Below are 25,281 nucleotides of genomic sequence, written 5' to 3'. Positions count from 1 at the left end.
CAGCTTGATTTTTTGTATGATTTTGTTTTGTATGATTAAAACGATAACATTCGGACCATTGTTATTTTAATAAAAGTTTTTCTCCAACTTATCAAAATCTAAATGATTTCCTCTTCAGAGAATCTATCAAATTACCATAAAATATCATCAATAAACAAATACAATAAATAATAAAAATAAAATAAACTACAATAATAAATTAAATTTCAATAATCTACCAAATTAAAACAGATTTCAAGTCATATAGAGTTAAAGTCATTTTGGTGTCAAATTAAATAAAAACAACCCTATAACATTGGAAAAACATAGAGTTTAGATCTAAAATTAAATAAATTGAATTTACTATAAAATTAATTAAATAAAATAAATTATTAATTTTTAAAATTTAAATAATCGAAAGAAAAATTAAAATTATAAAAACGTATCAATTAAATGAATCCATTTTTAAAAAATTAATAAATAAATAAACAAACAAACAATAAATAATTAAATAAATAATAACAATAATTACTAAAACATAATAAAATAAAATCAATAAATATAAAGAATAAAAACAATTATTTTGACAGTTGGGAAAATTTAAATAAAGTATCGATTTAATTTAGAAACTATATTTTTATTTTTTTTATTTATTATTATTAATTATCTATAATTTATTTGAATAATAGAATAAGAGGGGTTAGGTGTACAATAAGAGGGGATAATGAAATCTGTCTCCAAAGTTTTGTCCTAAGGAATAAATTTCGAAAATATTTTCAATTACAATTTTTATTTTTACTCAGAATAAAAAAATGTATTTTTTTCTACTTTGGCAAAAATAAATTGAAGCTTTTTTTGTAATAAATATAAAAAAACAAAAAAAAAAATTATAAAATTTGACTTATTTAAAAAAAATCTAATTTTTAGTATATATTAAAAAAAAGTAATGAATTTTAAATTAAATTTTGCTTTTCAGATAATTTTCAACAAAATTAGCATTTTTTATCCTTTTTCTTGATACCAAGAGTTTTTATGCGTTTCCGATTAGAAATATAAACATTATTTTTAAAAATTCAAAATGTCGAAAGATTTTTCAAAAATTACATAAATTCGCTTATGACAAATTGAATAACATATTTTTAATTAGTAATATCCCAAAAAATTCCTAGATAAAAAATTTAATAAATATTTCTAACAATTTTTTACTGTTTTTTTAATTAAATTAAAAATATTTATTTATTCATTAGAAAAAAATTAATTAAAAAGTAATTAGTAAAGAAGTAACTAAATATTAGTAAAAAAATGACTAATTATTAGTCAAAAACTAAGTGAAAAATAGTCAAATTTGACTAGTTAAATTATATAATAATTAAATTTTTTTTTAGTTATTTTGACATAACCTAAAAATGAATTGAACTGAAAATGAAATATTTTCAACTTTGTATAATTGATTAATTAAAATATTACTATTTTTAATTACTCTGTAAATCTAAATTAGTAAGATAGTTTTCTACTAATGAAAGAATGCGTATTCGTTTACCAAAATTGAATTAGTAACAGTTTTGACTAATTTTTAGTAAAAAAGTACTAATTGCTAGTAGGAAACTACTAATTCGTAAGTCGTATTTTTTATTATTTTAAATTAGTAAGCCGATTTACTCCATGAATTAGTAGTTTTCTACTAGCAATTAGTTGTTTTTTACTAAAAATTAATTAAAACTGTTACTAATTCAATTGGTAAACGAATACGGACTCTTTCATTAGTAGAAAACTACTAATTCAGATTTAGATAGTAGTAACTAGCTTTTCGCTATCAAATTAGTTATTTTTCACTATAATTTAATTAAATTTAACTAAATTTTTAATTTAAAAATAAAATTTATTTTATATTGCTAATTAATTATAATTTATCATTTATTGCAATGTTTTTTTTTTCAAATTAAACCCTCAATTTTTATTTAAATTAAAATTCTAATAAAAAATGGAAAATTTTTAAATTGATTTAAATCAAGTAATAATTGATTTTGTTTTTATTATTATTTTTGAATTTATATATTTTTTTAAATTTTTTGTATTAAATATATTTTTTCTTTAAATTAAAGAAAAGATTTTTTAACACTGGCTGCAAAAGTTCCTCCTACTAAAGCGCACGCGTCTGCGCTTTATAGACGCAAGAAAGAACTTGAGTTTCTTTTCAGTTGCATCTTGTGTGATTTGATGCAAAGTTGTAATGTACATTGTTCTCCTTTGGTCCTGTACAATTTTAAGAAAATTGACCTTATATTGAAATAATGTGCATTTTTTTTACAACTTTAATATTTTATTCAAATTGTGAGGTCAATTATGTGTAATTATCAGAAAAATTAAAATATTTCTATAAAATTATTTTCCAATTTTCTGATGAAAAGTAAAATAATTTTTAGAAAAAAACGAAGTGCGTTGATTGAAAAATTTTTTTGTGCTAATTATTGTGTCTAAAGTGTTTAATTAATAGTTGTTGGTAGTTTATTAATTTTTTTTTAAAAAATGTTTAACAGTTAAATTTTTGATTTCAAAAAAAATGTTCTAAAAAAAATTTTAGAAAATGCTTGGTATAAAATGTACAAAGAAAAATATTTTTGGTATACTATATTTTTATTAAAGAAATAATCAAATGTTTAAAATTGATTATTAAACAATTTTATTTGGTTTGATAAATACCAAGGAATAATTGTTTCAACGATTTTAAAACAGGTAATTTAAGTATTTCCTAAAATATATAAATCTAAATTTTTTATTTTTGTGTTTAGTTAAATATAATTTGCATCGCCTCGCGATTTAGTAATGAAAAAATTTATTCAATAAATAATTTAACATTTTAATTAACTTAAAAACCCAAAAAAGATTGTAGATTTGGTAAATTTTTTTCAAATAACATATTTTATAAACAAATTAATTTTTGTTTGCTTTCAGATCTTTTCTAAAAAAAATTTCATTTCGTTAATATTTAGAAATATATTTATTTATAATAATTTTTTAATATAATAGTAATATAATATTTTGTAATTTATACTAAGAAGATTTTGAAAAAAGTTTTAGAGTAAACCTGATAAAACTTTTTGTTAAAAAATTTTTTTTATTAAACAAATGTTTTAAACAAAAATTTTTGTCAGGCCCACTTTTTGCAAAATCTTTTTCGTATTTATGAGTATGTAATAAAAATTTTTTTTTAAAGGACTCAAAAGCAAAAAAAAAAATAATTTGTATAAAAAAATATGTTATTTTTTTGTTAAATGAAAATTGACATTTTTTTAAGGTAACATTATTAATTTTTAGTGAATAAATAAAGACATATGTTTGGAAACTTTGAAAAAATTAAAAATTTTCATATTTTAAGAAACTAAAAATTTTTCCAACTTTAAAGAAAGCTTGATAAATTTGTAAAAACTGAAAATTTTTTTTTATATTTTTTGTTTTTTATTTTGTACAAAAAAAATTATATTTCTCATCGTATAAAAAATAAAGTTATTTTGAATTTGAATTTTTTTTAAACATAGAAGAAAATTCAGTTTTTTTAAAAATATAATAATTCTAATTTTGCGGTTTTGAATTTGAAGAAAATGTTAGTTTTTAAAATTTTCAATTCAATATTTATTTATTTATTTAATATAAATGGGCAAAATAATAATATTTAAAAAATAACGGAAAATAACAATATATTTAATTAATCCTTAAAAATTTGACTACGATTACTATATACCTAAAACACTAGAATATTTTCTAGAATTTGCGTGTAGATAAATTAATTAGAATTATTCTTGTAAATTTCTACAGAATGGTCAATATCTTTTATATTTCAAGAAACTGAAAATTTTTCTATGTTTAAAAATATTTTCTATGATCAAAACATTTTTTTTATAAGTTAAAACGAAAATTTTTTAAAATATTCAATTTTTACCAAATGTCTAGCTTTCTTTGAATTTGAAAAAGATTTAGTTCTAATAATTCTAACATGAAATTTTTTTTTAAATTTTTTTAACATAATAAATTTTTTGAGTTTCTTGAATTATAAAAATTTTATTTTTTAAACTTTTGAAAATCTTCAGTTTTAAAATTACTAATTTACAAATTATTCAATTAATCCTTAAGGTCATGTGATTGTTGTGATTTCACATATAAATTTGAATTTAAAAAAAAAACCTTAATTTAAAATTTTCCCACAGTAATACATCTAAAAAAAAGATTTCTTTTATTCAATGAAATCAATTTCTTTGACAAATTTTTCATTGATACAAAGAAAATTTATTTGTTTCAAATAAATTATCCTTTAGGGTCAACTGGGGTAAATCCGAACGCTTTTAGTAAGTTTCAACAATAACATAAGTTTTTTCTTTAAAAAAAAAATACTTCCGGTATTCTGGTGCATGAAGTTGTTACTTTACTTCCATAGAACAATTTTATGGGGTAGAAAATTTTTTTGATAAATTACAATCGCAGGAAACTTAGCGTTCGTATTTACCTCGATACTTTGCAACTTTCCTAAAATATGGGGGTAAATACGAACGCCACTGTATTTCAGAAAAATCTTACGGAAAATAAATTTAAAGTATTGCAATTGTTAAACTTATATAAAAACTCAAAAAAATACGATAATAAACCTATTATGTAATAATGCATCATATATAAATACAAAAATCAAACAGGTTAAAAATTAAAATGCATTACACAATTAAAACCTTCAATAACTTTATCAAATCATAACGGATTTTTGCAAAACTTGCTACAGAAAGTATTTTGGAGTGATTGAATGTAAATACAAAAATAAAAGTCAAATTTTTTAAATTCAAAATGGCGTACTTTCCTAAAACTTATTTTTAAAAATGATCAAATTTGCTAACCCTGAAACCCCCCGAGTAACAATTTTCGAGCGAATCCAATGAATTTTTTAATTCTCGTCCGCCATTTTGAATTTTGAAAAACTGACTTCAAATTGGTAATTAGCGACCCCAAAAACCGTAGAATACCAAATTTTATTAAGATCCTGAAAAACTTTTTTCAACAAACCATTTGGCAAAAAAATTGAAACACTCCTTCGAGAGAACAGAGATTAAGTTTCTGCTTATTAATTACTAACGAGGATACGTATAGAAAGAAAAACTTTTTTCTATGTACTTTTATAATGTTAAAATAATAGTGTAATCAAATAAAAACAATTTTGTGTGGCTCTGATGTAAAAAAAAATTATTAAAAATACCGTTCGGATTTACCCCAGTTTTCCAATTTTCTTGGGTAAATACGAACGGTCTGATATTATTAATAAAATTTTACAGAAGGCAAAAATCAAATATAGTTTCTGTTCTAGTATTCATAACAAACAATTATAAATAATAAAATGAATTTTTAGCTTCTTTTTCTTCAAATACGAGACAAAATACTGAAAGAGTGTCATCTTTGATTTTCAATCTTTTTTGCAATACTTGTTATCTTTGTTTATGCTGTTGCTAATTAACAAACAAAAAATGGGATAATACTTAGAATCTCTTCAAGAGGATCTGAGGTAAAAATTCTCATATCGAACTTATTTTTAAAAATTTTAATTAAGCTGAAATAATTAGCGTTCGGATTTACCCCCCGTTCGGATTTACCCCGACTGACCCTATTTAAAAAAAAAATTATCTTCGTTTCAAAGAAATTTTTTATTTAATTCAAATAAATGTTTCTTTGACTTTCTATTAATGTTAGAATTTCTTTGATTTAATGCAAATAATTTCTTTGAATTAAAGAAATTTTTTTTGAAACTAAGAAGCTTTTTTTGTTTTAAAGAAAATTTTATTTTGACTGAAAGTAAACAAGTCAAAGAAATTAATTTGTTTAAAAGTTATTGAATTTAAACGTTAAAAAATGGTACTTTTTTAATTGTTTAATAACTTTGTTAATAATAATCCGATCGGACTGAATCTCTATGTAAAGGAAAATAATAATAATTTATCTGTTACATACATTAAAAAAAGCATGAAAATATTTATAAACTATAATAAAACATAATTTTTTACATTGTGAAAAAAGTTATATAATTTTTACTCTAGAAATAGTAAAATTTACTATTTCCTGAATAATTTTTTCTATTTCAGTAGTAAATTTTACTATTTCTGGAGTAAAAATTGCCAAAAATCTTCAGAAACTGCGGACAGTTTAGGTTTTATTTTTAAAGTAGTAAAAGTTACTATACTCGTTTTTTCAGTTTTTTCCGTGTAAAAAATTTTGTTATTAAAAAAAATATTTAAGGGACGTTCCATGTCAACCGGATTAGTGCTATGTACATAATTGTATGGGATCAATTATACGTTTAAGGTCTTAAAATGTTCATCTCGAAGTACTTTAACATTTACAAAATGGCCTTTTTAAAAATCCAAAATGGCGGCCGAATTATGACACATTATATGGCTGAAATGTAGAAAATATATAATTAAAACATTATTTAAGAAGCAATAAATGTTCGAATTGGCATTAAATTGATCACCAACAGTGCTAGGGGTTTACAGAATCTGAACTCAGTTTTCAAAAATACAAAATGTCAGATCCAATATGGCGAACTGTTTTTAAAAAAATTACTTAATTTACTCGAAACTTGTGACTCGGGGGTTTTTGGGGTCGCTGATTACAAATCTGAACTTAGTTTTCAAAAATACAAAATGGCGGATCCAATATGACGGACTGTTTTTAAAAAAATTACCAAATTTACTCGAAACTGTTTTACACCCCCCGAGTCACAAGTTTCGAGTGAATTGGGTAATTTTTTTTAAAACAGCCCGCCATATTGGATCCACCATTTTGTATTTTTGAAAACTGAGTTCAGATTTGTAATCAGCGACCCCAAAAACCCCCGAGTCACAAGTCTCGAGTGAATTGGGTAATTTTTTAAAAACAGTTCGCCATATTGAATTCGCCATTTTGTATTTTTGAAAACTGAGTTCAGATTTGTATTCAGCGACCCCGAAAACACCCGATTTTTAAGTTTCGAGTAAATTGAGTCATACTTTTAAAACTATTCCTCCATTTTGGATCTGCCATTTTGTATTTTTGAAAATTTTGAAAAGTGGCAGCATTTTTTGATTCTGTAAACCCCTAGCACTGTTGGTGATCAATTTAATGCCAATTCGAACATTTTTTGCTTCCTAAATAATGTTTTAATTATACATTTTCTACATTTCAGCCATATAATGTGCCATAATTCTGCCGCCATTTTGGATTTTTAAAAAGGCCATTTTGTAAATGTTAAAGTACTTCGAGATGAACATTTTAAGACATTAAACGTTTAATTGATCCCATACAATTATGTACATAGAGCACTGATCCGGTTGACATGGAACGTCCCTTAAATATTAATAAACAAATATTTTTTATTAAAAATCTAAATCCATTTTTGAAAAAAAGAGAAAAAATAACATAAAATCAATTGAAAAAAGATTAAAATCGGTTAATAATTAACCGACTTAAGACATATTTTGTAAATTTTAAAGGGCGTGAATTCGATTTTGTGGCGGCGCTTACCACGCGCTACCGAGTTCCCCCATTCCTCCGTCAGGAGCAATGCGAAATTGATTTTTGACCTTTATTACAAAATTTTATTTAATGTTTGTGTTAAAAGTAAGCAGTACTAAAGGTAAGTAAGGAAAATTGTAATAAAATTTCTTTGAATCAAAGAAATTTGAGCATTTTTATAGGGTCATAGAAAATTTTACATTGATTTAAAGAAATTATTTCTTTCCTTTTTTTTGACTCAAAGAAAAATTTCTATGATTTTACAAAAAATTTTTATTTGAATCAAAGAAATAAATGTTTATTTTAATGCACAAATCTCTTTAAATGAAAAATATATTTATTTTCGTGTGAGTGTTTTGAAATAGGAAAAATTCTACTTATAAAATTACTTTTGACGTTCTCTCTGGCAGGAGTGTCCTGCCAATCAGGAATGAAAATTTGTCGGCAAATTTTAAATTATTTTAAATCAATTTTATTAATCGTTGAAAGTAGCAAAATATTGCATCACAGGATCAATCGAGATCAAAATAATTTCGTGTAGAAATTCTAGTGGATAAGAACGATTTGTTTCATTAAGTTTTGCTCAAGCGTTTTTTAAAAGCTCCTCTTTTAAAACATTTTTTAATTTAGTCAATCTGCTTATTTCTCGGTCATGTATTAGACAAGTAAAATCATATCTTCTTACATTTCAATAAGTGTTCCTAAAACTAATTCCAAATAATGAATCTCCAAAAGTTCTACAATAATCTTTTCCAAGGTAAATCTTTATATAAAAATGATTTACCAAATAATTACAAATCAATGTTCAAAAAAAGTCAAGTCTCACAAAGAATGGTTTTGTTTTAGTAAAAAAAAAAAACAATTAAATAAGAAAATTATTTATTTAAAAAAAATGTAACATAATAAACGTTAAATAAGACAACAATAAATAAACTGTGTGTAAGGAAAGATGTATGTAGTGTGACTGTATGTTTTATAATAATCTGTATCTACAAACAGAAATTAATTATTTAAAGAAACTCACTAAAATAATGACAATTATAATGTAACGGAAAAGTATCATATTACTTTTCGTTCTGCACTTTAGAATTAGACTTTCGTAGTTGTCACACGACTCCAATAAATACGGAACTCATTCTTTCCTCTTTATTTCTTATATTTTTCTTTTAATAAATTTTCATCAATTACTCCTTGATTCAATTATTTCAATATTTCAAAACAATCGGTTTAAAAATATGGAATCGGCTATCTCTCTCCTACGGTTTATCTTGCAGTTAAAAGAAAAATAAGTAAAGGTAGCTTAATTTAACATATTTATTCGTTCAAGTTATAACACATTAATTTTACAACAAGCAACAATAAAAAATTTTAAATAAAACAATAAATAATAAAACTCACCCAACTGGTCAAAAACTTAAGTTACCGTGTTAAAGACGGATGTTAATTAACAAAAAAAAATAAAAATAGATAATTTAACGAGAAATAATAAATATTTAGAAAGAATACTAATTTTTATTATTTAACAATTCCGCTTATTTGGAAAGCGTAAATTGCTCTTCGCTAACAAAGTTAGATTGAGGTAGTGGACTGTCACTTAGAATATTATTTATTCAATACACCCGGATAGACGGTATTTTAGTGAAAATGATTAAAAAGAGAAATGAGACAAAAACATCAAAAGGTGATTAAATAAATCAAAACTTGAATTAACACAAAACAATATTATGTACATTTATTCACTCAACCCTCAAACAGGGTACATCTAGTTCCCAAATTGATCTTTGATAAAAAATTATTTACAATTAAAAAGCCATTTACGTTAAGTTACTTGAACAAATTCAAGTCTCACAAAGAATGGTTTATATCAATCAAAAAAAGAAAAATGATCAAATGAAAGAAATATTTAATAATAAAACGAAAATAGTTGGTTCTTCATAAAATTGAGACAACAAATAATAAATTGTATGTGTAAAAAAAATGTGTGTGATGTGAATGTTTCTTTATGAGATTCTTTATTTTTCAAATAGAGAATAAATATTCAGAGTAACTCACCAGAATAATAATAATTAAAATGATACAGAAAAGTATCAAATTACTTTTCAGCTCGGTGGAGTTCAACTCTCGTATTTGTCATACGACTTCAATTATGCGGAAGTTGCTTTTACTTCCTTTTAATTCTTTATATCTTTTTATTTCCAATAAATTTGCAACGATTACTTTATGATCAATTATTTCAATATTTCAAAAATCCTTTTTAAAATTCAGAGCATTGGGTTCACCAAGTCTGAATTTTCTCTAAAGATAATTTGAAATATAAACAATTGTGAATTTAATAAAACACTTAAGATTTTTAGCTGAATCTACACTTTAACCATTTATGACACTTTATACTGAATGATTCAATTCCCTTTTTTAATGAACTTTCATATGATAATCAATTTTACAGATTGTGGAAAATTCACTTGTATTTTTATAAACAAACTCGACGAATTTCAACCCTTACTGCGGGGAACAAATGATACTCTCTACCACTCTTAGTGGGAGTTAAACTTTATATTCATCCGCCTCTTTGCGGGAAAAACAAATTAAGACTCCTCGAACAAAAATTCGGTGGCAACGATCACACCCTGTTGGTATGTAATTTTAAGTAGTGGGAGAGTTGATTTTGCAATCAACACCTCGTTGTTTCCATGCAAGTTTTAGCAAATTTGCATTTTACTAGTGGCGTGATCGGTTCAACCACCTGAATTACTTTTATGATTTCTTATATTTCCTAATTTTCCAAACTAATGTGGAATGACTTCAAAAATTGAGTCACCCAACTTGTCTCTATACGAGACCGCCTCTCAAAATTGACTGACTTTAAGAAAAATTAATAAATTGAACAACTCCCTCATAGAGAAAGATGTTCAGTTCATCTCACTATGAGACCCTCTTTGAATTAACTGCTTGATCCTACTAGCTTTTTATCTTGATATAATGTTTCTATAATAAAAAAATGGATATTAAGGTTATAAAGAAATAAATATTTAAAATAGATAACTTATTTTAAATATTTCTTATTTAACAAATTGTTATACAATATTTTTATGAACAACTGTGTGTGAGTGTATTTTTGTATGTTTAGAAAAATTTTCTTACGAAAAATTATATTTCCTTTTTTTTGTATACAATAATCCTTTTTCAATTTACAATGATTTCCTTTCAACAATGATGTTATAGACGGAAGTTAATTGAACAAAAGAAATGTTTAAAGAAGTAATAATATTTAAATTGCAAAATTAAATATTTCTATTAACAATTCCGCTCATAGGTAAGCGTTAATTGCTCTTCGCTTAACAATGTTTGGAATAAGATAGTGGACTACATGTCAGTAAATTATTAATTCAATTTAACCTGGATAGACGGTATTTATGAAAAAATGTCGAAAAAAACTTAAGACAAAAGTACAAATAAATAACTTCATTTTAATCAAAGTGAATAGAAACAAGAAAGATTTTATTTTCAATGTTACACTGAGAGAAATGGATAGTAAGAATTTGATAGTAAAAAGAAAGATTGTACAAGGTACTATCATTGTGTTACTGACAAGAATCTACTATCAACATTTTACTATCCAAGATGTTACCCAAAGACGTAAAATATGTTAGCTTTTGGATTGTAGTCACTACTATCAAATATTGTAAAAATTAAATGTGAGCGCATGCGCTGATTGTGGTGTATACTTCGCCTATTCAATTGCGGTCCTTGTGTTTTCACGCACGTGTTTATATATAGTGAAAAAAGTTGTGAATAAAAAAATGGACGAGTTTGTTAAAAATTTATTAATGTCGTGGAATATGGAATCTTTGATTCCATCTTTTGGAGGTAGGTTTATTATTTTGATTGAATTAGCGAAGACTGAAGTGTGAACGTGTTTATAACCTCAAAACAATTTTGCGTTGTTTAGACGGTGAAATTGATGAAGAATCGTTTTACTTACTGGACAATGATACAATATCACTCATTATACCAAAACCAGAACCTCGCTTAAAATTTTTTAAAAAATTTCAAGATTACAAAAATCAAGTAAGTTTTTTTTTCGTTTGTATAAATGTACATGTGTTTATTGAAATCTTTTTTTGGAAAAAAACTTTTTCATATTTTGTCTTACTTTTTTTAAACTTAAAAATTAGTAAAATAATACAAATTCAATTGACTCTGTGAAAAAAATATACCGTTTGATAAATATATTTATGTTTAAGCAAGTCCTTTTTATAGACGGAGTGAAAAAATAGACATACTCTTTTTTATGTAAAAAGTTTAAAGTTTAAATTCTTATCAAAATGTCTTATTAAAATAAAATGAAATTATTTAAGTTTACAAAAAAAGCGAGGTTAGGTTCGTGTATATTTGCCACTCGAGAACGTAAGGAGATCGTATAAAATTTTTAACAGCAAAGATTGTAAATTGTACAATCAAATTTCTATAATCATCTGATAGTAAATACTACAATCTATATCGCTGTCTGTATATTTAGCACTAAATATGGTTGCCCTTAACATCATTATGTTACCCAGTAGCATAAATTTCTCTCCGTGTAAAGATGAAGTTTGAAAATAAGAAAATTAGTTTTTATCAATGTCAATCAAAGATCGATATTTTCAAAAACTCTAATAGATCTTGGTACTTTAACATACGTTGCCCTTCGGACAATTAAAATGTAATAAGCAGTGGATCCCCTCCTTACCTCATTATTATTTAGTGAGTTGGTTGAGATTCTAGATTAATAGAACATTTGGTTTTGGGAATTTTTGAAAGAAATGTCGAAACAAATATTTAAATATTTTAACTTTAATTTCTAACTTTAATTAATATTACTGCCGAATGATAAATTCATTCCCTTGAATTTAAATATTTAAATATTTGTCCATAAATATATATTGTGTAAGAAACAAACAATCTCAAACTCAATATAAAACATAAATCTTTATTTCTCAATTACTATTTATTTTTCAATCTCAAATCAGAACTAAGTGATCTCAAAAACTCAATTATGTACTCTTTATTCAAACTCAAAATTAGATACTCTTATTTCAAAACTTTAATTATTCACTCTTTGGAAAACTCAAAATTAAATACTCTTTTATTAAATAATCTGTCACTCAAAAATCACAACTCAAATCAAAAACTCCAAATGGAAACAATCTCGAACTGGAGGTTTGTTTCAAAAAGTTTTTCACTCAGAGATTCAAAACTCCAAGCTCCAAACTGAGCTCTCTCACGACCCTCCCAAACTGACTCTAAACAATCCTGGTCTAAGGGGTTGTTCCGACTGTTTCACTCGGAGACCACATTTGGAAGTTCTCGATTTTCGTGTTTTAACTGTTTTTAATAAGTTGACTTTTGTTGGGGAAAAGTATATTTTGATACCCCTGCCATGCTTTTTGTACAGACGCTGCTCTGCTATTAGGGTAATTATTTCTTTTTCCATTTACATAATCTGTGGGGTATTTGTTTTCCCAATATTACCTGGGCCCGTTCTTATTATAGCGATTTTTCTCTTATCTCTGGAATCAATTTGTCTTCCCCATTGTGGTTTTATGACCACCTGACTACTGTCGTTATAGTTAGTAACATATGACGAATAACCCCCGGTAATAGGATTTACTTTTCTTTCTTGGACTGTTGCTGTTAATTATATCTGTTAATCTAGCGAATTGTTTGTTGTCAGTACATTCTATTGCTGGACCTGTTAATTTTCCTAACACCGAAGTAATTAACGTTCCTTCGTATTCGAGTGGAAATATTGAAGCAGCTAAAACTATATCTTAAATAAAGCTCTTAACTAACATATTTTTTCCATCGTAAACCTTTATCTCTGATAGGGAATTTTGAATTGTTAAACTATCAGCAATAGATCGAGCTGCAGCGATACTCGCATTTTCTTTGTCATTTGCGATAATTAATTAGAACCCTATATCTATTCTACCTCTGTATAATTATGCTAAATTTGTTACATTGAAATTTTCACATCTGTTTAAAAATTCCGCTGATAGGTAAGCGTTAATTGCTCTCCGCTAAATAATGTTTAAAATAAGATAGTGGATTACCTCTCAGTAAATTATTAGTTCAATATTTATAATTATAATCAGACCAGAAAAGTATCGTATTAGTTTATACTTGTGTTTGTCACTTGATGCTTGAAATGCGGAAGTCTTTTCTTCTATATTTTATTGAATATGAATTATTCAATGGAATAAATACTTCTTTTGCTCTACAGGAATAACAAAATAACACTTGACTCCTGACTGAATGATTGACAGACTATTTAAACTTCTTTAAACAATAAAATTGATGACAATGATCACACCCTGTTCAGGAGAGTAGATTTGGCAATCAAAAGCTCCTTGTTTCCATGCATTAGCTAAGTTGCATTTTTAATTGGGTCGTGATCCATTCAATCACCTGCTCTACTTCATGATTTTCATTAATATTACTCAATCATCCAAATGGATTTAGTAATTCTTACATATTGGCCGACCCACATTTGACAAAATTGATGATAATTTAGTTCATGTTATTTCACACATGTAGTTTAATATTTTATAATTCATCTGTGAAATAACAATTGACTTTTAATCTATTTCGAATATAATTCGCGATAAGAAACTTTACTTAACAAATTTTGATAGTTGCAAAGCATTTTTATAGAATACAAAGAAGCTATAATGGTGAGAACCTGAAGTATCTGTTACTTCTTGTTTTATTTCCTAATTCACTGAGATACGTGGCAACTTCCTGAGCACCGAAAGTCCATACATTCGACCAAAATTGGTGATTGTTTTTTTTACCCGTGTCATTTCACAACAATAAGTTTATTTAACCCAACTTATTGCGAAATATTGTAATGAATATTTTTATTTAAGAAATTATAATTATTTTTATTTATTATATTTAGATGTTTCCTTATTTTGTACCGAACTAGATTGGTGTAAGAATTGTCAAACTAGCCTTTCCTTTAATGGGGACAAGACCCGATACAAATGAGTTGAATTTTCCATGTCTTATGCGGAAGAGTAGTGTCGAGTTGCAATTTGATAATCAAGTATACACATTTTTACCATTTCTGTTTTGTAATTTTTTCTATCTTATCACCTTCATAAGGTTATTTAATTCGTCATTCATTAAATTGAGTTCAAACTTTTACATTTTGATGATGAAAGGACGAAAGGAAACAAAGAACGAAAGAACTTTACTTCTAGTAAGATACGCGTTATTGCTTAAAGATCAAATTATGGTTATTCTGTATAAATTGTTTCTTAATTAACTCTAGCACGACACTAGTTTCACAGATGACGATTACAGTACATTTTCAACCTTTAGTCTTTGATACTGGCTTTATGAGATTCTTACGATTTAATTTTTTATATGTTATTTTTGAGATGATTTTAATTTATTTGATTTCGGGAAGGCACCAAGCTGCCAGATTAAAAAAAAATTTGTTATTACTCCTTTTAATTTACAATATTGGCCTTTCAACAATGTACTCCTTTTCTGAATTGACAATAATAATCCTTTTTTTCCAATATTCACTTGGATATATATTTATCTTCTTTTACCACTTGTTAAAGACGGAAGTTACATAATTAACAAAAGAAAATGTTTGACTTACGTGAAGTCTCACAAATAGAAACAAGTAAGATTTTATTTCCAAATTACAACTTTAAATTGTTATGTATGAAGTTTGTGTGTTTTGTGTAAATGTATGTTTGTTTTTCTGTAAGAAAAACTGTTTCATTAAAGGCAATTATCTAAAGAGACTCACCAGAATTATAATCGGAACAGAAAAGTATAGTATTACTTGTGTAATACGAAAACTCGAAAAATCCACGTTGATGGTTTTATGAGCTTGTTACTAAGTTCATCTTTTTTGCCAACTTGCAATTTGCAAAAGATGGTTCGACAACTCGAGTCCACCACACCTAGTGTTGTGCAATCTTAAACTCAACGACAAGTTCATAAGAGTGAATGAATTTGATTTCACCATTCGTTTAAATGTTAATTATGATATGTTTAGTTACATGTCAAATCTTACTTACGAAGAGGTTAAAATTAAACTATCTATATTTTAGTTTTTTAGTTTTAAATACTATAAAATTTGCGACAATATATCATTGGACGCAGAATTTACTAAACTTTTCAATAGTTTTAGTTTTATCTTTCAAACTTATATATTAACTATGTTACCATGTTTTAAAAATATGTATTTTTGAATCGTTCTTCTGCCAATTTTATTGGCAGAATATATTCTTTCATTTTCTATAAACCTTTTTAAACAATAACTTTGAGCCATATTAAAAAATTTTTATACGAGAAAAGTAAATTTTATTAAATGTAGTAGAGAATGGCTTGCTCGAGCATGATCTTTTTTTAAATTTTTTAAACACTACAAACATTATTTCCATGAAAAAGTGAAAAGATTCTGAACCAAAATTTTTTTGACAGGATGTACATGCTGGAAGGAGAGTAGCCTATAAACGGCCCCTTCTATAAATGATCTATCTCCTGTTATCGGAAATACCTAGATCCTTGAAAGATGTATCCAAGAAGATCAAATTTCACGAGATCTTGGCTATTCCTAAAGAGGCAGTTGAGGGATTGAAGATTAGAATACTAAAATTCAATCACTGCTTCTGGGCGGTGTATCAAGCTGGAAGAAAGAAGCCCCAAAAGGGCAAAAAACTCATTGCTTTGACATTACCGGGTAGCAGGAGATGATGTATGCATGCGAAAGGAGAGTAGCCTATAAACGGCCCCTTTGGGTGATTGTAGAGGTTAAAAAAAATCTTTGGTGAGGTTTCTTTTGGAATACGCTATAAGCGTATTATTTCACGGCTTATAAAAGAGTTGTAGAAAAACACGGTATTTTCATTGACAAATGCTAGTTATCTTAATATTTTTTACTGTGGCAAAAGTTATTTACAGAAAAGAACATTTATTTTATACCAAAATTGCAAAAAAAATCTTTCCAACTGTAAAAATAGGTCGATGAGTTAATGTAATAAAGACAATGAAAAAAAGTAAAAGAACAATTAACGTTTCAATATAATAATATAAATATTTAATAATGTTAAACACGAAAGTTAATTTAACAAAAATTAATAATTTAAAGAAAAAAAATCAATATTTAAAAATGTGTTCGAAAGTTAATATTAATCCAAGTGGCAACACACTTCCGGCAAGGTTAAATCAAGAACCTTTGACCATATTATTTAAGAAACCAGAGCTTGCTAGGAAACAAAAATTCTACTCGCGCACTTTACAAAAACCCAAACAAAGAGTTTTGTTTGAAGAGTAGAACGACAATAAACTAATCTTTCATTTTCAATAATCATTCATGATATATAAATTCAATTTCAATTTTTTCACAGTTTAATTTCAGAAATTAATGTGTATTTGTAAGTGTGTTTTTAATCATATGTATTCTTAGTAAGTGTTAGGGTTAGAATTTGACGGGAAAAGGTTTTAGGTTTTTATGGAAATTAATCATAAAACAAAAAATGACTTTTCTTATTACAAATTCCGGTAGGCTAACAACATGCCCTTCGGATAAAATTAATTATAAAGGTAGTGGCTTCCTCCTACTACCATTCTATTATTCAGAATGTCGTTGAGAGTCGTATTCTTATTTGTACTTTTAATTTGATCAAACAGAAAAAAGGAAATATGAGAACTGGTTTAAATAAGAAGTTGAAATTTAAACCCCAAAGAGAACCACGGTGGGTCTGAATAAAGTTCAACCCAAAAGTGCTTGCGTATCAAAATTTCTTCCTGATTTCTTTTCTAGGGTGTCTCCTGATAACTTTGAGCCCAAAAAAGAAAAAATCGCTTGGGCCTTTTTTGAAAAAACTCATTTTTTCGATATTTTGAAAATATCACTAAACATATTTTTTAAGAAAATGGATAATAGTAAGGTTATTAAAGTTTTAAATCATTTAAATTAACATAAACGAAAAGTCCCTAGGTGCTGAATTCCTTGCAACAAATAAAATCCTCAAAAAAAAAAACTTGAAAAACCGTGTAAAATGTGTTAAAAAGTCAGCTTTTTGAAAATTACTCTCTTCCATTGCATTTTAACCAGTTAAAGACCTATACGTAAATTAAAGCTTATAAAATTTTCTGTAAATTAAAAAAAAATTTTATCGAATTATCTTTAAAACTGCTGGAGTTATGACCTGCAGAGTGCGAAAAATTTCCAAACAAAAAATAATAATTTCAGATTTTGTGAAATAACTAGTTTCCAGTAAATCTAAAAATACTTCTACTTTGAAACAATTAAAGTTGACATAATTTTGAGGAAATCAAAAAAAAAAAAATAGCCTTCCAGCTTAATAAGAACCGAAGTTATGACCGTCTGAAAATTACTCTCTTTCGTTTTATTAATTTTTATTTCTGTAAGATCGACTATTTTAAATTTGTTTAATTTGGACAATGTTAGTTCTAAAAATTATCAAGTTCTTGTTAAGATTGTTTAAAAGTTGTTTGTTCATAACAATAATATATTTCTTATTTTCTAATTTGATTAACTTAATATTACTGATTTTATAACTAACATTGTCCAAATTAATCAAATTTAAAATAGTTGATCTTATAGAAATAAAAATTAATAAAAAGAAAGAGAGTAATTTTCAGACGGTCATATCTTTGGTTCTAATTAAGCTGGAAGGCTATTTTTTTTTTTTTTTTTTTTGATTTCCTCAAAATTATGTCAACTTTAATTGTTTCAAAGTAGAAGTATTTTTAGATTTACTGGAAACTAGTTATTTCACAAAATCTGAAATTATTATTTTTTGTTTGGAAATTTTTCGCACTCTGCAGGTCATAACTCCAACAGTTTTAAAGATAATTCGATCAATTTTTTTTTAATTTACAGAAAATTTTATAAGCTTTAATTTACGTATAGGTCTTTAACTGGTTAAAATGCAATGGAAGAGAGTCATTTTCAAAAAACTGACTTTTTAACACATTTTACACGGTTTTTCAAGTTTTTTTTTGAGGATTTTATTTGTTGCAAGGAATTCAGCACCTAGGGACTTTTCATTTATGTTAATTTAAATGATTTAAAACTTTAATAACCTTACTATTATCCATTTTCTTAAAAAATATGTTTAGTGATATTTTCAAAATATCGAAAAAATGAGTTTTTTCAAAAATGGCCCAAGCGATTTTTTCTTTTTTGGGCTCAAAGTTATCAGGAGACATCCTAGAAAAGAAATCAGGAAGAAATTTTGATACGCAAGCACTTTTGGGTTGAACTTTATTCAGACCCACCGTGGAACATGTATTTTATAAAGTTAAAATAGAATCGAAATAATAATAATCAATATTTTAATATTCCTCAAATCAATAATCAATATTCAATAATCCATAAATCAATATTCAACGAATATTATATATTCAATAATTCATTCCACAATTTAACATTAATCAATACTTCAATTCAACTCGATAAAATCAATATTCTGATCAAACTAAAAGAATTTTTCCATTGAGAAAATTCTTTTACAATAAACACATTAAACAACCCCAAACTGCGGGTTGTAAACTCCGTCTCCACTCGAGACCACACTCTCTCCAAACCTAAACTTCACTCTGAACAACCCTGTTCTAAGGGGTTGTTCCACCCGTCTCACTCGGAGACTTCACTTTAAAGACCTCGATTTTTCATCAACAATCGGTTTTATTAATTGACGAAAAGAGTGGAAAAATATAATGAATTTAGTAGTCGCTTCTTGCAACCTTGAAAATTAGGGTAGTGACGTGGTCCACCTTCAATATGTACATTGATTTATGAAATGATTAAACTTTATTTACGAAACTTTTATTAAAATAAAGTCTTTTACTCTATATTGAGGTTCTTTACCTTCTATTTCCTAATATTCTCGACATATATTTATCACTTTTTACTCATGTCTCATCTCTTTTTTTTCTTAAAACATTTTTCCGAAATTATAAGAGATAAATTCCACTGCTGCCACCATTTTGTTAAAGGCGGAAAGTAATTCAACAAAAATTAATAATTTAAAGAAAAATAGCAATATTTAAAAATGTGTTCAAAAGTTACTTTTAACAATTCCGCTCATAGGTAAAGCGTAAATGCTCTTCGCTAAACAATGTTTAGAAATAAGGTAGTGGACTACCTCTCAGGAAATTATTTATTCAATTAACCCAGATAGACGGTATTTATGAGAAAATGCCGAAAAGAAACATGAGACTCTTACAAACTGAAGAAATTGTTTGTTTTGAAATAATTATTATTAAAAATAATTAGAACAATACATCGGGCTTTTGAGATGGCCCAAATTTCAAAGGTTCTCGGAGGTCCAAACTGCCAAAGTCTGAAGGGCCTTGTTTTTATTTATGGGTTCGTTTCGTTCTAATTGCTGATATTTTCTAAGATAAGATAGGAAAATATACCACGACTTCCTTTTTATAACTTGTTACTATTAGAATAGAGGGAACAGAAAATAAAGAGAGGAAAGAATTAAAAGAAATATTAATTTTATTTTATCAATTAAAATACTGCTGAAAAATATATTATTCCACTCTCTCTTACAAAGAAGGAGGGAGGGAAGAAGGATGTAGTTACAAAAATTACAAATTACCCTGGAACGATACTGACTACTTACCGTTTCGCTTCCTTATTCTACTGTCGGCAATTACTTCCCGGCGGGCAAAAACATAAATTTTGAAAATCGTCCTCACACAATCACTCGAGTGGCGCATTCGCGGTTTGCCGTATGTTCTCTTATTGCAAGAACAATTTTTAAACAGGGACAGACAAATCCACTCTCTCTTATTCTAATTCGTTAAGCCGTCAATTGCAAGGGCAGACGCGGGCACTCCGCATCCAGCTGGTCTTTCGACAAAAATTTAGAAAACGAAAGTTAATTACATTTAATAACTCTTCACTTGAATTGATTCTTAACCGGCCTCCGTGGACTTCGGAGTAAGTTAGCGTTTTACTTTACGTCCGACCGAAAATTACTCGTGTAAGCACACAAATTATTTCGGGTCCTTGGTACCGGATGGGAGCGCATAGGCTTTTTAATCCGGGCGGTTCCAAACAGAGTTGGAACTTCGATGCTCGCGAGAACCGTACTGAACAAAAATTTAGGGGCTAGAGATGCCTCTACAGGTCGGCTTAGGGCACCTGGTGGGAAATTTTGCTGATTTTGAATTTCGAAATTGAAGGTGGAAAGGGAAGGTGGGGCCTGTTGCCATGCCAGTTTTGCTGAATTTGCAATTAATAAAATCGGTTTAGTGCAATAGTGTTGAAATAATAAAGTTATTTCGAAATAAAATCATTTCCAATTATTCCTTTGAATAATTTTATATTTACTTAATCTTTAAGATTTTTTTTAGAATTAACCCTCTCATAAAAAGGTTAATATAATTTAGGATAGTGGACATTTCCAAGCAAATAGAAATTCTATTCTATTTTGTAGTATTTTGAATGTTGTTGCAATTCCAGTTTTGAGATCAATTGTCTCAATATTGATCTGGAATTGATCAGTTGCATATAGATCTAAAAAGCACATTATAGTAAAGCAATGGCAGGCATAGCTTGTAGGCTTGAGAGATAAGGAGGGGCAAGGAAGGATAAGCTGTGATTAAGGAAGCATAGGTGTATTGGTGCCATAGCGTACAGCATAGACATGAAGTTTAAATTTAATTTTTAATAATTTAAAATTTAACAATTCTTTTGCAACAATAATTTGCGATATATTTAGGATAATATAATAATATATTTTCATGAATAAATAATTAATTATTTTGAAACAAAATTCGCACTTGTTGCGTAATACCTGATTATTAAATGTATGTATCTATTCAATAGCGACGCGCAATGTTGCTAAAAGGTTTTCGGACGATATCTCGGCTGTTTACCATTCAATAAGATTTTAGCACGATTTATTAGCTTCAGGAGGTTGTGGCAATGTTTATTGTCGAAGCCGCAACTTTCGCAAATTTGCGGTTCGCTAACTACGGAACTTACAAGTTGGTAACAATGCGACAAGTTCCATTTGCTTCTTAAGCATGTCAGAGTCATGAATCTTTATTCTGCAACCTTCGCAAAATTGCGGTTCACTAGTTATTCACGAGTTTCGTCTGCAACGTTGCTGCAAGGTTATTAGTGTACTACAATAGACGCGGGTCTTGCAACAACGTTATTGACGAAGATACAAGAATTTTTATTTAAAATAAAGGAACAATCATTCAATGAAGATTATCAAATTATTACCCCTCATTAATTGATATATTCTTAAAATTCGTGTTGGCTTCAAGAGCTTTCATCATATAAATTAAATTTTTAAAAAAGGAATAAAATTATTATTTTCCAAAATGCGAGTTGCCTAATAAAGTCGCGTTATTTCTTTATATTGTTTCGCTGACGTGTCAAAATTCCTGACGGTAATATGATATTAGAGTTGCTACAATCTTACTTGAAGCAAGTCTAAGAATAAAGAAAAATAATTTTAAAATAAAATAATTCTGACATATTTAATAAATAATTTTATTATTAAAAATTTAATGTTTTAATTTTATTTATGTTGCCAAATAAATATTGGCGTAACAGAGACAAAATTATTTCAAAGTGAATTAAATAAATGGAGTCAAATTAAAATAATACTCAGTTTATTACATAAACATTGAAAGCATTACAATATACTCCCAATATAATTCTTTAATACATGAAAAGAATATAAAGGTTTATTTCACAATTCAATAATCAAATCAACTAAGCTATATGACTTACGTCAAGTCTCACATATAGAAACAAGAAAGATTTTATTTCCAAATTACAACTTTAATTTGTCATGAATGATGTTTGTGCGTTTTGTGTAAATGTATGTTTGATTTCTTTAAGAAGAACTATTTCATTAAAGTCAATTATTTAAATAGACTCACCAGAATTATAATCAGAACAGAAAAGTATCGTATTACTCGTGTTTATCACTCGATGCTTAGAAATGTGGAAGTCTTCTCTTATTTATTTTATTTATTTATGATGTGAATTACTCAATGATTTCTATTTAACTAGTATATTTTCAAGATACTTGTACTTTTATATTAATAATCACAAATCAACCCTGACTAGGGGAATAATCAATCATTTCAACCACTTTTAGTGGGATTTAACAATATATAATCATCCGCCTTTTTGCGGGAATAAACACAACTGCGGGAAATGATACTGAACACTTCATTCCTCTGTCCGAAAAGGACCAACTATTTAAACTTCTTTAAACATTGAAATTGGTGACAATGATCACACCCGACTTATGTAGTGGGAGAGTTGATTTTGCAACTAACACCTCCTTATTTTCATGCAATTCCAACAACGTTTCATTTCTAACTGGGGTAGTGATACATTCAATCACCTACTCTACTTATAATTTTCATTAATATTACTTAATCTTCCAAATGGATTTAGTAACTGTTATATATTGAAGACCCACATTTAACTGACATAATGAGAATTTAGATCATGTTATTATTTTCTAACTCATTTTAAATTAACGATTCATTATTAAATAAATTATAAGAAAAGACTTTTGACATAATTATAAAATAATTTTGAAACAATAATTGAAAATATTCACAATAAGAATAATAATATGTGTGTTGTGTTTTGTATTATAAATATTCGAATAATAATTATTAAAAAAATTATAAAGTGACCGAAATTCCGTCCCTAACAGTAGCAATCAAAGATTGTTATTCTCCAAAAAACTCTAAAAAGATCTTCATTCTTTAACTCACGTTCCCCTTTGGACAATTAATTTTTAAAGGTAGTGGATCCCCTTCTTACCTCACTATTATTCAGTGGGATGGTTGAGATTCCATATTTAAAGAACAAATTGGTTTTAGGAGTTTTTGAAAGAAAGGTAAAACAAATAATTGAAGAGTTGTACATAAGTATACTGATATATTGTGTGAAAAATCCCAAATGATACATAAAATAGAATAATTAATAGTGTTTAAATCAATCTCAATTCAAATATAATATGTGGATGACTGTATGTGTTGTGAAATTATTTAAAGTCTTCGTGACTTTTACGATACTTACCTAAGAAATTTCTTGGAATTATATGTTAAAGATAAATTTTGAAAATTAGTTTTTATCAATGTCAATCAAAGATTGATATTTTCAAAAGTCTAATAGATCTTGGTACTTTAACATACGTTGCCCTTCGGACAATTATATTGTATATGTAGTGGATCCCTTCCTTACCTCACTATTATTCAGTGAGTTGGTTGAGATTCCATATTAATAGAACAATTGGTTAAGGTATATTGGAAAGAAAAGATTAAACAAATATTTAAATAGTTGTATATAAATATATATTGTGTAAAAATCCAAATATTACAATAGTACAGTATTCTGTATTCAATACAATTTTAGGTATGAATGTAATGAAAGTGTAAGGATGTTGTGTGTATAATTTGTTAAGAGTCTCTTGACTCTTTCGTAATTTACCTTTGGAATTCCTCAGAATTGTATCTTCCAATATACTCGACGTAACTCAATTCAAACGTTAAATCAATTCTCCATTTTATTATAGTTATTTAATATTCTCTTTATCTCAATCAATTATGTCAAACAAATCTCAAAACTCAATAGAAAACATAAACTCAATTACTATTTATTTTCAATCTCAATTCAGAACTGAGTGAACTAAAAAAAACTCATTTATATACTCTTTAATCAAACTCAAAATCAGATTCTCTTTATTCAAAAACTTCAATTATTAATTCTTTGTAAAACTCTACTCTTAAATCAAATCACAATTCAATACTAAATACTCTTCTTGTCAAATAATCTCCAACTCAAAAATAAATACTCTTTAAATAATCTCAACTCAAAAATCACAACTCAGATAAAAACTCAGAATAAAACTCCAAAAAGGAAACAACCTCAAAACTAAAGTTGTGTTTTAAAGAGTCTCTCAACTCAGAAACTCAAAACTCCAAATCGAAACTCTCAAAAACTCCGAACTCCACACTGAGCTCTCTCCTCTCCCAAACAACAACTCACACTAAACAACCTTGGTCTAAGGGGTTGTTCCACCCGTCTCACTCGGAGACCACACTTGGAAAACCTTCATCTTCGTGTGTCAACTGATTTTATTAAGTTGACTTTTGGTGGGGAAAAGTATATTTTATTTAACAAATTTATTGTTGTCAATGTTTTTATTGAAACCTTTGCAATATTCGGTAGTGTTCCAGTTCAGTTTGAATGGACATACAATTGTATTAATAAATTATTAATAATATTCATAATTTATTAATAATAAGTTACGAAATTCACTCGATAAAACTGAATTCAAATAATAAAAATATTGCAACACAACGTTCTGTAATGTGAAAAATTTTACAAATTACTTAAATATAGTATTCAATCTATCTTAAAAGTTTACTTTTGTTTTGGGAACAAACCTCCAATTCATTTACAGTATTATTTTTAATCTCCTTTGTCCCAACAATTATTTTAAACAACAGAATTTATCTCAATAAACTCAATATTTAAACACAATCTCTTATCTTTCAAAACTATTTACTTTTTAAATAACTCCTTTATTTTTTTAGTCAAATTAAGTCACTTAGTTTCTCAATTTTGTCATGAAAATTTAATAGGTTTTCTTTTAAATTTAGGTTATGAATTGTATGTTACCATTTATTATGTAACTGTTCGGACAGCTCCAAGAAATTCTAAAGGCATTTATTTGTAAT

The 25,281-nt window shown here is 26.7% G+C and overlaps 1 protein-coding gene across 4 annotated transcripts in view; it reads left to right on the top strand.

Moving 5' to 3' along the window:
- Positions 1-25,281, top strand: part of LOC127286477 (uncharacterized) — a 71,646-nt gene that overhangs the window by 38,080 nt on the left and 8,285 nt on the right. Inside the window, exons 1-2 of one of the 4 annotated variants that reach the window (XM_051312907.1) lie at positions 11,017-11,367; positions 11,450-11,568. The exons of 2 other annotated variants lie outside the window; for them this stretch is intronic. The gene's annotated coding sequence lies outside the window, so the exon portion shown is untranslated. Of the gene's footprint in view, positions 1-11,016; positions 11,368-11,449; positions 11,569-25,281 lie in introns of those variants that run through there. One more of the 4 variants, XM_051312909.1, reaches the window with a different exon arrangement.

This window comes from Leptopilina boulardi, unplaced genomic scaffold (genome assembly GCF_019393585.1).
Source record: "Leptopilina boulardi isolate dan_hultmark-lab unplaced genomic scaffold, ZJU_Lbou_2.1 LbouV2_362, whole genome shotgun sequence".
Classification (NCBI taxonomy): domain Eukaryota; kingdom Metazoa; phylum Arthropoda; class Insecta; order Hymenoptera; family Figitidae; genus Leptopilina; species Leptopilina boulardi.
Note: the sequence above shows the minus strand (reverse complement) of the source record. Positions and strands in the feature narration are given on the sequence as shown.